The sequence below is a fragment of the Rutidosis leptorrhynchoides genome, chromosome 4, assembly GCF_046630445.1.
Source record: "Rutidosis leptorrhynchoides isolate AG116_Rl617_1_P2 chromosome 4, CSIRO_AGI_Rlap_v1, whole genome shotgun sequence".
Classification (NCBI taxonomy): Eukaryota; Viridiplantae; Streptophyta; class Magnoliopsida; order Asterales; family Asteraceae; genus Rutidosis; species Rutidosis leptorrhynchoides.
Window position 1 is genome coordinate 584,933,903 of NC_092336.1, and position 15,561 is coordinate 584,949,463.

The following is a 15,561-nucleotide window of genomic DNA, read 5'->3' on the forward strand; positions in this document are numbered from 1 at the left end:
GCTAGTGGGAGCAAAGTTGTCTTCTTGATCTTGTATGTTGATGACATACTACTTATTGGAAATGACATTCCAACTTTGCAAGATGTCAAATCTTGGCTTGGAAAATGTTTTGCCATGAAAGATCTTGGAGAAGCTAAGTATATTCTTGGAATCAGGATCTATAGAAATAGATATAAAAGGCTTATTGGTTTGAGTCAAAGTACATACATTGACAAAATCTTACGAAGATTTAACATGCAAAACTCCAAGCGCGGAGCATTGCCCATGCAAAAAGGCATAACCTTGAGCAAGTCTCAAAGTCCTATCTCACCTGATGAGATAAGACGAATGAAATGTGTTCCGTATGCTTCGGCTATAGGATCCATTATGTATGCCATGTTATGTACTAGACCTGATGTCTCGTTAGCCTTAAGTTTGACGAGTCGTTATCAACAGAATCCAGGTGAAGAACATTGGATTGCTGTTAAGAGCATTCTTAAGTATCTGCGAAGGACTAAAGATATGTTTTTGGTTTACGGTGGTTTGGAAGAAGAGTTGAGTATTAGATGTTATACAGATGCTAGTTTCCAAACTGATCGAGATGATTCTCGATCCCAGTCAGGGTATGTCTTTGTCATGAATGGCGGGGCAGTTGATTGGAGAAGCTCAAAGCAGAGCACAGTTGCACAGTCTACAACAGAAGCAGAATACATTGCTGCATCAGAAGCTGCTCAAGAAGCTGTCTGGATTAGGAAATTTATTGCTGAACTTGGAGTAGTTCCCAGCATTGAATCCCCTATGGAAATGTATTGTGATAATTCAAGTGCTATTATACTAGCGAAAGAATCACGTGTACGTAAAGGTAGCAGACACATTCTTCGAAAATTTGACTACATTCAAGAAGTCGTTGAGAGGAATGATATTAGTATTCTTAAGGTTCATACAGATGATAATGTGGCTGACCCGTTCACGAAGCCCATGACACACAACAAGCATGATGATCATGCTAGTAGTATTGGACTTCGTTATGCTGCTGATCTTTTTAATTTGTAATTTAATATTTGGATATTTTTGGAACATTAAGCAGTTTTATCTTAATGAATTGATATATAGTTGGTATGATCAGTTTCATTTATATCACTGTGTTCTATATTAGCATGTTTAATCCATGAATAATTGTTGATTATTCAAAATCTCCATAATCGATCATGTTATGGGAATAACATGAATTAAGATTAATGTGAAATTTTGGTTATATTCATTGATGATGAATAGTTACCTTGTTGAGACCAAAATTCATATGTATTCATTGATGATGAATACTGGAATGACCCAACCATGAGATGTCACTATATGGATCGTAGTCAGTAGTGAATCTTTTAGTGATTATGTCTTTGTGTCCTTAGACTTGAGATGCACGCCCGTCTTGATGAGTGTAGCATTGTACTTTGATATGGTTAAACGCTGTCCTGAATAAGGCTGTTATAAAGGCCATCATTGAGTATAATGTAAAGCTCGTGATAGACACGTGTATGCAATATAGGATTTGTTCCTCTAAAATGTTTGGAGTTAGATACTTTTTGAGCTCCTCGATGAATGAATAAGATATTTGTGTGGCCGCACCCAGATGTAATTAAGATGATACTTAATTAATTTGGTGATCTAATTCAGTTCTAAGATCGAGAAATAAAATCGTTAAACAAATGAGAATGACCGATGATCCATATCTCAAGTTTAACTAAAGTATCTGAAACAAAAGGACGAATGACATTTAACACTTACCATAAACAGTTTCGAGAAACTACCCTCACATGAATTTGGGGACAATGACGTGTTGCTAGACGCTTACCATTGTTTGTATAGTTACTTGGTGTTGTGCCATGCACAAGTGGGAGTCTGAAGGATTAATGTGCAAGGTACAACATATAACTATATGGCCAAATTCATTTGAGCCTTCGGGGTCACACACATATACACCGAGACGTCAAATAAATATATATATGATGTATATATATTACTCAAGTAACAAAATAGTAAATCGAAATTAATTCATTTACTATTCATATGAATAGTAAATGAAACGAAATTAATTAATTTACTATTCACATGAAAGTGACATGATAGAAATTATTAATTATAAGTTTCATAAACTACCCCTGAAGTATTTGAGAAATACGACTTTATGATATTACGTAAATCAAATTCAATATCCTAAATTGGATTCTTTCAAAAAGTAAAGATTCTTTCAAAAAGTAAAATATTCACGGATTGATATAAGGTTCACGGGTGTTTCTAAAGTGTAATATATATTCCTTTCTTTTGCCTTCATAAGAAGATACGAGAGAATTAAAAAGAGAGTAAGTAAGAATATCATTTTGAGTTCATAATATTAATCAAAGGTTGATTAATTATTACTTGGGTTTGGACTAGCATCCATTGACGTTGTTTGAAGTGTAGTGTGGACTATCCTAAGAGACGGTCATATTTTTGATCGTAAGTTTCTCTCCGTCTCATCAATTTCTCCAAGAAAGGTATATCGTTAACTCCTTTTTTTTTTTTTTTTTTTTTTTTTTTTTTTTTTTTTATTCATGACAATTATTATGGTGTAACTGGATCACTGGGAAAGATTAATTGTGTGCATGTTTCATTAAATAAGTGAAAATTTAATCTTGTATAAATTTTGTTCATAAAATAATTAAAGATTATTATTTTAACTATCCGCTGCGTTAATCTGATTTGGTAAAAGTACACACGATTTTCCAACACTTTGGAGTCGTTGCATTAGAGATTGTGAGCGGGAAAAGCAATACAAATTATCGACCAAAGGACGAGTTTGTCTACCTTCTTGATCGGGTAAACTTTTTAAAAGTTTCATGAATTGTAAAAAATAAAAAAATAATAATATTTGACTGTTGCTATGTGTTTGTTGAACTGGAAGGCATATGTGTTACAAGAACAAGAGAGTCTACTTGATCTGGTGGACCCTGGACTTGGTTCAAACTACTCAAAAGAAGAGGCAATGAGAATGATGAACGTAGCTCTACTATGCACTAATCCATCACCGACACTAAGGCCTGCCATGTCAGCAGTGGTGAGTATGCTGGACGGAAAGATTCCAGTTCAGACACAGATGGTGAAACGAGGTCCAGCTGACGTTGAGATGAGATTTAGAGCATTTGAGACGCTATCACAAAACAGTCAAACTCTAACCTCGTATAACTCGGTAGATAGTCAACAAACAAAGAGCTTGTATATTGATGGCCCGTGTGTTGATTCACCGTCTACAGAAAACCACACTTCCTACTTATTGTCTTGAATTACAAAAAAAAAAATAAAAAAAATTATGTATCTTTTGATGTATGCATGCTTTTTTTTAAACACCAAACACACACACCCTTTTTATTCACTACGGGACTTGAACTCACAGTGGCGTTTCTGGGATCAAAATTCAATGGGGCCCTGTACAATTTGAATAACTATTTATATCCAAAAAAATCACTAATTTTAAAATATATGGAGTTCTATCAATAAAATTAATGATGTCCTATACAATTTTATTAGTATTTTATGAGTATATAAATTTTTTTGTGGGGTCAAAGGACCCCACTTAGCTCATGTAAACCTCAAGGTGTTGATGAGTTCCCTTAATACCGCTAGGTCAGAAGCCCTTTGGTTGTATGCATGCATATTAGATTGTAATTTATAAAATGTGGAGAACATTAATATATGGTTCTTAGAAGTTAAAGAAATGAACTTTGAAAAATTCATTGTGTACGTAAATGTATGCAGTAACACACAAATACATGGATGTTAAAAGTTACACAAAAAAGTTTGACAAATTCAATGTGTATGCATATGTATGCACTATTGTAGATAGGTGTATGCCAACGAGTGTGAACTGTGAAGAAGTAACTAAGATGATACCAACAAGATACAAATAATTAGAAGACAAACTATGATCTTCCTCGACATAAAGGTAACGGGATGAAGGGGTCAGATAGTTTTGATAAAGGGTCGAGATGGGAGCGGTCTGAAACGTGACCTATTTAGTACGGGTAAAGCGAAAGAGGTCAGTTTTGGTTGACCTGCAAATTCCTCTTTCTCCACGGTTAAATTTTACATATACAACTAATGCATTAGTTTTAATTACAAAAATCATTATTGTTACAGTATTAACTTAACTAGTCGAACGTTTGTCCCATGCACCCTTTCACTAACTACGTAGTATTTTTTATGTGACATTCTGATAACCAAACACAAACCCAAATGACCTCATTTAAGATGAAGTGGAAACTCGAATTGACCCATAATTACCACTTCTATTTGAGAAGAGAGAAAGAGAGGAGAACAGGTAAGAACTGAAACCATACCGATAATGACGCAATTCAATGCAGAAGGTTGTGACGCTAAAGAATAACCGCCAATGATACTCCTCGGTTCTTCGTTCAGGGAATGCACAAGTTTTTCCTTCACTCGCAACTTTGGTCGCAACCTGGTCACAAAACAAGATGAATTAAACCAGTAAATCTCAAAAAATAAGTATTCACCTGTGGTGCAGAAACATGTAAAAAAGTTGTGATTTGCATAGGTTGTAGTAATATGGCATAAGATATCATTATGCAATTTGAGAACGGATCCATTGCACCAAATTTCATTATACCCGAACTACACAGTCGGCCTCACCATGAGACCATATCTTTTCCAAGCCAAAACTTGTTCAAAACACATAAGGTAAATGCTTGTGCAGGAAAAATCTGTGAAACATCTCCAAAATCAGCCCCAACTTGGTCCAACTTACTCCCAATAGAAAAAACAGATGAAACGCAATTAATTTCATGACTAGATTTATTGCTGACGTTAAATTTATTATAGTATCTTTTACAATAAGCGAGTTGCGTTATAATTGTGGGTAGGGTTAAATGCTTTCTTATAAGTTTTATAAATAAAAATAAATAAAGGTTAATTTTAGATGAAGATGGAGAAAAGGTGTTAATGTGTTATTATGGAGGTAATATGGATCTTCCTTCCTAAAAAAAGCCCACTGTTTTCCTGGGAGGCTTATCAAGGCCTTCAAATCCATATATTATCAATAACGAGCTTCAAAGTTTTGGTATAATCCAAGGCATATCATGGAATCAAGATCGTTCATTCACATTTGTGAAATTCGAGAACGTATTCCAGGCTTCCAGAGCTGTTTCAAATATGAATGGAATGTTTATTAACGGTAGAGTTCTTATCGTTGAGTTCGCTAAAAACGAATTGAATGTAAAAACTGTGCGGATCGATAAACCTCCCCAGTTCTCAGGTTACGATCATCATCCCATTAACTTGTCAGTTAATCACAAAACCAACGATGGGCTTAAGTTTTCTGCTTTCATCATCGATAAAATCCCGATCAAAGTGGTTGAACTGTTCAAATGCTTACAAATCCGTATTATTGCCGTTAAATCTGTCTCTACTTGGGGGTTATACGGTTACATCGTCTAGTGTTGTGATGAAGCAAGCTTTCAAAGAATGGTTATGGGTCCTACGTTGAACGAATTTGAGTTTGTTGGGTTATTCCGATGGAACTAAGAAAGAATCAATTTTCAAGAATCACACGGTTGATAATAAAGGGTATCCCCTTTCGAGTCGATTGAAGCGGCTAAAAACGAGAGTCTTACATGTTGGTAGTAATTCTCACAACCTTAAACAAGCTGATATCTTGTTTGCCTTGGTTGAGGTTAAAGATCCGGGTTCTATTAATAATTATGTCACGACAAATATAGCGAACGTTTCAATTTGCAAATTTTGGGTCGAAGAGCATGTTCACACCGATTCGATCGAGCTTGTGAATAATGATATTATTGAAGAGTACAATCAGCTATTACGATGTACTTTCAATGCGGTACAAGAACGGGAAGATTTGAACCAAAAAGAAAAGGCGATGCCGGAAATCCATCAACAGTCAGCGGATAATCTACCGGAAAATGGAGAAATAATTATAAACGATGGCGAGTCGAATTTTCAAACTCCTGTTAAGGTTAGTGTGCAAAATGAGGTTCACTTTTCATTGGAGAGAGTCACAAACGCAGTTAAATCTCAAAAAGATAAAGTTGTGGAGATCTTAAAGTCGGCTGAGGAATCAAAAAATTCACGGGTTAATCTATCCAAGCAAGCCTCGAAAATTTCTCCCATCAGAAAGATTTCGTTTACTAATAACTACACTTCTTTTGCTTCAAAAGTTGCTGCTTTGAGTACCTTGGTCAAATCCCCTCGTGTTCAATGTTTCGAAGATTAATATCGTTCATCTCGTGAACAAATCCGGTCCCGTTGTGTACCACAAGATAATAACAAAGAACCTTTGCCTCAAACAAAAATCATAGGAGGCAAGATGTGATGACCCGGAAATTTCTGACCAAATTTAAACTTAATCTTTGTATGATTAACATTTCCGACACGATAAGCAAAGTCTGTAAAACTAAATCTCAAAATTTTTGAACTACTTTCATATATTCAAATACCTTTCGGTTGTTCTTGACGATTCGCGAACAATTATATGTATATAGATACATATATATATACTATAACTTAAAAACGTAACAATGTATTAATTGTTTGATACCGTACATTAAACTTATTGGTTTAAATATTTATTTGAATATATATGATAAGTTGGAATATTAATTATATGAATAACTTGAGACGTATATTTAAAACGTGTTTTTGAATGTTGAATATATATTAACTTGGTCATAAAACGATTTGTTATTATATATATATATATATATATATATATATATATATATATATATATATATATATATATATATATATATATATATATATATATATATATATATATATATATATATATATATATATATATATATATTAACAAATAGCAAGACAATGATTTATAGAAGTAAATGACCAAAACACTCGAAAGTTTAAGATACACTTTGAATGATATAGTTTATTGATAATTTAAGACTATATTTTGACAAAGGTACGAGTCACAAAACGTAAATTGCGAGTTTTCTAAACGTAAGAAAATGCGTTCGAGAAACCGGAACCGGGACATAATTCGGGTGACAACGTACGAGTCATCGGAACGAAAATTACAAGTCAACTATGCACGAGAATATAATACAATATATAATTAGTTAATATAAATTATATATATTATATATCAATAAATAAATATGTCGACAAACAAGAAAACAAAAGTTTGTGAGCTGGATCAGAGGGCCATGCGATCGCATGGCCTTGAAGCACAAATCCCATGCGATCGCATGTGGTGCTTTTTCAGAAAAGGTTCTATAAATTGCACGATTTCAGTTCAATTACACACATATATTTATCTATACTTCGTTTATAATTATTATTTATATTATTATTATTATTATTATTATTATTATTATTATTATTATTATTATAATTATAATTATTAAGATTGATATTATTATTATTAATCTTATTATTTTTATTAGTAGTATTATACATAAAATACTACGATGAGGTTATGAGTGTGTCACTTTCAAAATGGTTTTCAAGCGGGATAGAGCTAAGGAAATTATAGGTTATTGCCAAGGAGGTTATGGGTAATGTTCGGGGGTATATTTGTAAATCAAACCTAGTATTTATCATCTCCGTTGCGTCTACGTACTTTCCTACAATATTGAATCTCAATATTGATACGTAAGCACTCATATTTTATCTTTTATATATTAATTGTGTATCCATGTCTAGTGCTCGAGTATATATATTTATACATGCTTGTATGCTAAATTTCGTCATTAAACAGTTTATGATGAATCACGAATTAAATACATATATTACTGGTAAAAGGTATATGATATGCATGTTTTTGGAAAGCTGGCGAAAAATCAATGACTTTTCATTTAGATATCGAATACTTTCGATGAACGGATTAAAAGATATGATCAACTGAATTATGATTAACGTTAATTGAAATTGCTTTTGAATCTGCAATTAAGATTTAAACAACTTGTTTACGAGATTGATAAAATGGATTTTTGAATATTACCAACCGAGTAAATAACTCCTTATATAAGGTATGTCTCGCTTTGTTGAACTATTGTCAAAATTGACTTTTTGAAACGACTTTGGATAACTTTTGTATTTCAATTTCGAGCATTAGGATTGTGATACACTATGACCAGACCTAGCTTGATAGACATTTATTGACCAACATATGTTCTCTAGGTTGAGATCTACGATTATTTGGTAATCCGAGTTTCAGTCACATTTTGGTGAACGACTTTATATGCTGCTAAGGTGAGTTTCATTTGATTCCCTTTTTACTCTTTACGTTTTTGGGCTGAGAATACATGCAAATGCTTTATTAACTGTTTTACAATATTTATATGCGTGAGTTTCATTTGCTCCCTTTTTAATTGCTTTTGCAATATATATTTTTGGGCTGAGAATACATGCACTTTATTTTAAACGCAATGGATACAAGTACATACTTAATTCAACACTGAGTTTGAACTGAAAAACCCTTAGCTTTGGTAACTAGTAACTGCCAGTACATAGAATATGAACTGGTGGGCGCGAATAATAGTATATGGGTCCATAGGGCTTGACATCCCCGTCCGAGCTAGAACGCTAGCCTTTTAACGGACGTGTGTTATTTGAGTTTAGGACACGTTGGTTTGCGTGTATTAAAACGAATGGGGTATTTATCATTATAACGTTAAAGCTTAGTTACCAGGGTGCTCTGTTATGTAGAATCTATTGATAAACGTTTCTGGATGAAACAACTGAAATCTTGTGATCCACTTTTATATACAAACTATACGAAACATTAAAACTATGAACTCACCAACCTTTGTGTTGACACTTTTTAGCATGTTTTATTCTTAGGTTCCCTAGAAGCCTTCCGCTGTTTGCTTATATATTAGACAAGCTATGTGCATGGAGTCTTACATGACATATTTTCAAGGAAACGTTGCATTCACCAAATCATCACCATGTATCTTATTTTGACTGCATTGTCAACGGAAGTACTATTGTAAACTATTATTTACGGTGATTGTCTATATGTAGAAATCATCAGATGTCGAAAACCTATGATTTAAGTATTCATATCTTTCGAAAATTTCTCCGTGATTTATGGAATTTGGTATTATATATACATATGTAAATTATGTATTGAATAATACCAAACTAAATTCTATAATCTAATTCATATCAAAAATCATCTCCCTAATTATACAAGATGGATCCCGTATCTAGTTCAAATTTCTTAAACTCTGACAGCTATTCCGATATGGATATTCACCTGAATTCCGAAGACAGTGTAACCGGAATGGATCAACCAATTAGCCATCATCTATTCTGGATGAATTGGGGATGGGTTTGTAGCCTACTTAATTATTGGAGACAAGAAGAAGGCGATCCCTTCCATCCACCACATTGCCCTCTTGGCGAAGAACCTGAAGCACTTACCGGCGAACCTGTTCGTAATACCATTTTCTCTCTCATCTCCAGAATATCTCGTCATGATCATATACTCTCTCAAATTCTGGATCTTATTCATCCGCTCGTCCGAACCGCCAATCATCCCGGTGTAGTAGAAGAAGTCAACGAGCTTCGCGCTCGGGTAGTGGCTTTGGAGAATATGGTGCAAAGGTTACAAGCACCAACAGAATCACCGGCATCAACAGTACCACCGACAATAACACCAACAGTACCATTACCACCACCAACAACATCCGCACCGCATGTAGTGACCCGAACTTTTTCATGTTTAAATATATTAATTGAGATTGATATTTACATGATTAAATGTTTCCAACATGTTAAGCAATCAAACTTGTTAAGACTTGATTAATTGAAATATGTTTCATATAGACAATTGACCACCCAAGTTGACCGGCGATTCACGAACGTTAAAACTTGTAAAAACGACATGACGATATATATATGGATATACATATGGTTAACATGAGATTATGATAAGTAAGTATCTCCATAAGTATATTAACAATGAGTTATATACATATAAACAAGACTACTAAGTTAAGGATTTCGAAACGAGACATATATGTAACGATTATCGTTGTAACGACATTTAAATGTATATATATCATATTAAGATATATTAATATATCATAATATCATGATAATATAATAATTTAACATCTCATTAGATATAATAAACAATGGGTTAACAACATTAATTGAGATCGTTAACTTAAAGGTTTCAAAACAACACTTACATGTAACGACTAACGATGACTTAACGACTCAGTTAAAATGTATATACATGTAGTGTATTTAGATGTATTAAAATACTTTTGGAAGACTTCAAGACATATATCAAAACACTCATGCTTAACGAAAATGGTTACAGTTACTTTCCCATTCTTTTCTTTCATCAAGAATTCTAGTCGTATTTTTACCCGTATTATACACAGCTTCAAAACGTACTTACTATGGGTATATACCAATAGGAACTAGCATGGGATTCCACTCTTGATTATGTCATGTATGACTAATCAATTTTAACTTCTACCATGAGCTAGTCAACTAACTAGAACTCCTTTTAACCCCACTCACCACTCACCAATTACCACTCATCATTCACTCCATTTCACTTCCAATTCTCTTTCTAATTCTCTCTCAACACACCCACACTATTATGAACGTATTTTTCCAGTAGTTAATCATCATCTTCATCAAAAATCACTTCAAGAATCAAGCTATAATCATCATAGGAAGAACACTTCAAGAACACTTCAAAAATCCCTTCAAGTTTACTAATTTACTTCCAAGCTTTCTAATCCATTTCAAGTAATCATCTAAGATCAAGAAACCTTTGTTATATACAGTAGGTTATCTTTCTTATTCAAGGTAATATTCATATTCAAACTTTGATTCAATTTCTATAACTATAAACTATCTTAATTCGAGTAAAAATCTTACTTGAACTTGTTTTTGTGTCATGATCCTACTTCAAGAACTTTCAAGCCATCCAAGATCCTTTGAAGCTAGATCATTTCTTGTCACTTCCAGTAGGTTTACCTACTAAACTTTAGGTAGTAATGATGTTCATAACATCATTCGATTCATATATATAAAACTATCTTATTCGAAGGTTTAAACTCGTAATCACTAGAACATAGTTTAGTTAATTCTAAACTTGTTCGCAAACAAAAGTTAATCCTTCTAACTTGACTTTTAAAATTAACTAAACACATGTTCTATATCTATATGATATGCTAACTTAATGATTTAAAACCTGGAAACACGAAAAACACCGTAAAACCGGATTTACGCCGTCGTAGTAACACCGCGGGCTGTTTTGGGTTAGTTAATTAAAAACTATGATAAAACTTTGATTTAAAAGTTGTTATTCTGAGAAAATGATTTTTATTATGAACATGAAACTATATCCAAAAATTATGGTTAAACTCAAAGTGGAAGTATGTTTTCTAAAATGGTCATCTAGACGTCGTTCTTTCGACTGAAATGACTACCTTTACAAAAACGACTTGTAACTTATTCTTCCGACTATAAACCTATACTTTTTCTGTTTAGATTCATAAATTAGAGTTCAATATGAAACCATAGCAATTTGATTCACTTAAAACGGATTTAAAATGAAGAAGTTATGGGTAAAACAAGATTGGATAATTTTTCTCATTTTAGCTACGTGAAAATTGGTAACAAATCTATTCCAACCATAACTTAATCAACTTGTATTGTATATTATGTAATCTTGAGATACCATAGACACGTATACAATGTTTCGACCTATCATGTCGACACATCTATATATATTTCGGAACAACCATAGACACTCTATATGTGAATGTTGGAGTTAGCTATACAGGGTTGAGGTTGATTCCAAAATATATATAGTTTGAGTTGTGATCAATACTGAGATACGTATACACTGGGTCGTGGATTGATTCAAGATAATATTTATCGATTTATTTCTGTACATCACTAGTTGTAGGTTACTAACGAGGACAGCTGACTTAATAAACTTAAAACATCAAAATATATTAAAAGTGTTGTAAATATATTTTGAACATACTTTAATATATATGTGTATATTGTTATAGGTTCGTGAATCAACAGTGGCCAAGTCTTACTTCTCGACGAAGTAAAAATCTGTGAAAGTGAGTTATAGTCCCACTTTTAAAATCTAATATTTTTGGGATGAGAATACATGCAGGTTTTATAAATGATTTACAAAATAGACACAAGTACGTGAAACTACATTCTATGGTTGAATTATCGAAATCGAATATGCCCCTTTTTATTAAGTCTGGTAATCTAAGAATTAGGGAACAGACACCCTAATTGACGCGAATCCTAAAGATAGATCTATTGGGCCTAACAAACCCCATCCAAAGTACCGGATGCTTTAGTACTTCGAAATTTATATCATATCCGAAGGGTGTCCCGGAATGATGGGGATATTCTTATATATGCATCTTGTTAATGTCGATTACCAGGTGTTCACCATATGAATGATTTTTATCTCTATGTATGGGATGTGTATTGAAATATGAAATCTTGTGGTCTATTGTTACGATTTGATATATATAGGTTAAACCTATAACTCACCAACATTTTTGTTGACGTTTAAAGCATGTTTATTCTCAGGTGAATATTAAGAGCTTCCGCTGTTGCATACTAAAATAAGGACAAGATTTGGAGTCCATGTTTGTATGATATTGTGTAAAAACTGCATTCAAGAAACTGATTTCGATGTAACATATTTGTATTGTAAACCATTATGTAATGGTCGTGTGTAAACAGGATATTTTAGATTATCATTATTTGATAATCTACGTAAAGCTTTTTAAACCTTTATTTATGAAATAAAGGTTATGGTTTATTTTAAAAATGAATGCAGTCTTTGAAAAACGTCTCATATAGAGGTCAAAACCTCGCAACGAAATCAATTAATATGGAACGTTTTTAATCAATAAGAACGGGACATTTCACCGCAAGCCTCAACATCACAACATGTACCTCGAACATCAATGTCTACGCACCATAGATACCAAGGAGTACCAACAACAATAACCGATGAAGTATTGATTCATAACTTCATTGGAGAAATATTCTGCGGCGATTATGTAATCTCTAAAGTCTTAGAGATAATCTATTCCAACCGTAACCGTAAATCAGATGAGTGGACCGAAATGATAGAAGGAAGAGTAGAAACCCTGACCGGAATGGTGCACGATTTACAAGCTAGACTTGTTTTACCAGCAGCATCAACAGTATCGTCAGTATCACCAACACCGGCAAAACCTGTTGCACTACAAGTTCCGCCAATTTCATAATCACCAACATCATCACAAATCAACAACGCGTATATTATATCAACGAGTTATGAAGTATTAACTCATTTTCCTTGAAGAAATAATATGTATATTATATATATATATATATATATATATATATATATATATATATATATATATATATATCTGTGTGTGTGTGTGTGTGTGAAATTTGAAAACACAATAAATCTTTTCGTACTAAGCTATTACATGTGAATCATAACTGGTAGGTACTACTCGGTTAGTTCATGTTACTAATATGCTATACATCCTTCGTTAATGACTTAACAATCGTTAACTACAATCTCTGTTTCAACTCAATGAATTCCATTTCCTAATAAACCAAGTGTATTATTCAATTACATAATTGATTTTACATTTTTCATTTTCGATGTACTCGAAACTTTCTAGAAAACATCATCTGTGCCTTGTAAGGTTCACAAAAATTCCACGAGCATCAACAACCTTCACCGAGGAATATCAATAAGAATAAATAATGAAGAATTGATTTCATTAGTGAAATACTCCGCGAAGATTAGGTAATCTCTAATGTTTTGGAGATTATTTATTTCTAATTCAAGCCAAAAATCAAATGAGCTTAATATGATATTAACTCATTAAATCTGTATTACATCTGAAGAAAATATACATACAGATATTTTCATAAAGACTGTAACGCAAATTCTTTGTACAAAGTATTAATTGTGAAATTTTTTTTAACGGGTAGGTAATACCCGGAAAATATTTAAGTTTGCAATTAATATGTTACACTGTACATTCTTCAACTTTGATTCAAAAATTATTAACAATACTCACAACGATATACAATCATTTTTATACAAATTCAATTACATATTCTGATATTGACGGATCAGAATCCAAGTCATAACTCTGAACCAGTGACATCATTCTTAGATCTCTACATCTTTCAAAGCTATACTTTGACTTCAAATCTGTGCAAGATCCATTAGCATTGTTTTTATCGAAAATAACCTTGCAATTTCTTTTTCAAGTATCCATTATTATCAACCGTTCAACCAGTCAACGACGACCTTTCAGACTTGTAATTTGGCATATACGTTTTTTTTTGTTACTGGAGAACCTTTCATGTTCCACCACATTAACAGTAAATGTACCAGCAAATTCATTAATCTGTGACTTAAAGTCTCTCCGAAAAACCATTATAATTGTTCATTGAAACCCTATCATGTACTCATCCACATCTTGTAACGGTAATTGCCATACCAACTACCGGAAATTAGCAATCAGTATTTCGAATTTCGCAGCAATTCTATGCCAACAGTTATATATATATATATATAATGTCTATCTCCTAGACTTATTTACTTCGAAGGTGAAGTTTCTGAAAAATACCCAAACTGCGAAACTAGTTCTCCGAATTTTGGAAAAATGCTGATGAAGCAGCAAAAACTGTAAACGACCTTAACAGTCAAAAGTTTGATGATAAAGAATAGTATGGTGGTAAAGCTGAGAAAAAGAGAAGGTTTGGAACTGGAAAACGGATTGAGCAGACCATGAAGGAGGCTGTGGACAAATCACAAAGACTAAATGATGTCGTAGCGTGGGGTTACGAAATATACTATATTTTTAATACGGAATGCTACAAAATTTAACAAGTTTTAATTAAATATTTACAAAATGGATATACCAAAACCTTGCTACAACACAATAGGCAGTGTACCTAGTCGCGGAGTAGTATAGTTTTTAGTAAGTCCGGTTCGTTCCACAGGGAGACGGGCTTATGAAACACTTATTTTTATATAATTATATTTGTACAAAAATATATAAATATATATATAATAATATATAAAAGTGGGGGTTTTACCGTTTAATGACCGGTTTGTCGATTTATATTTTAAGCGAAGCGTATAGTAAATGACGATATTTAAATAACAATATAAAATAAATAACAATAATTGAAATGACAATAAATAAAAGTACGAGAAAAAATGAAATAAAATATATTATGCTTATTTAAACTTCCGTAACCATGATGTTTGACGTTTTGATTTTAATTTTATGCCCATGGGTTAATTGTCCTTTGTCCTGGATTATTTAATATGTCCGTCTGGTTTTTGTCCATAACAGTCCATCAGTCATAAATATAAAATGCGAGTGCCCTCGTCAAATTATTATTATACCCGAAGTTAAATATTCCAACTAATTGGGGATTCGAATTGTAACAAGGTTTTAATACTTTGTTTAATGAATACACCAGGTTATCGACTGCGTGTAAACCAAGGTT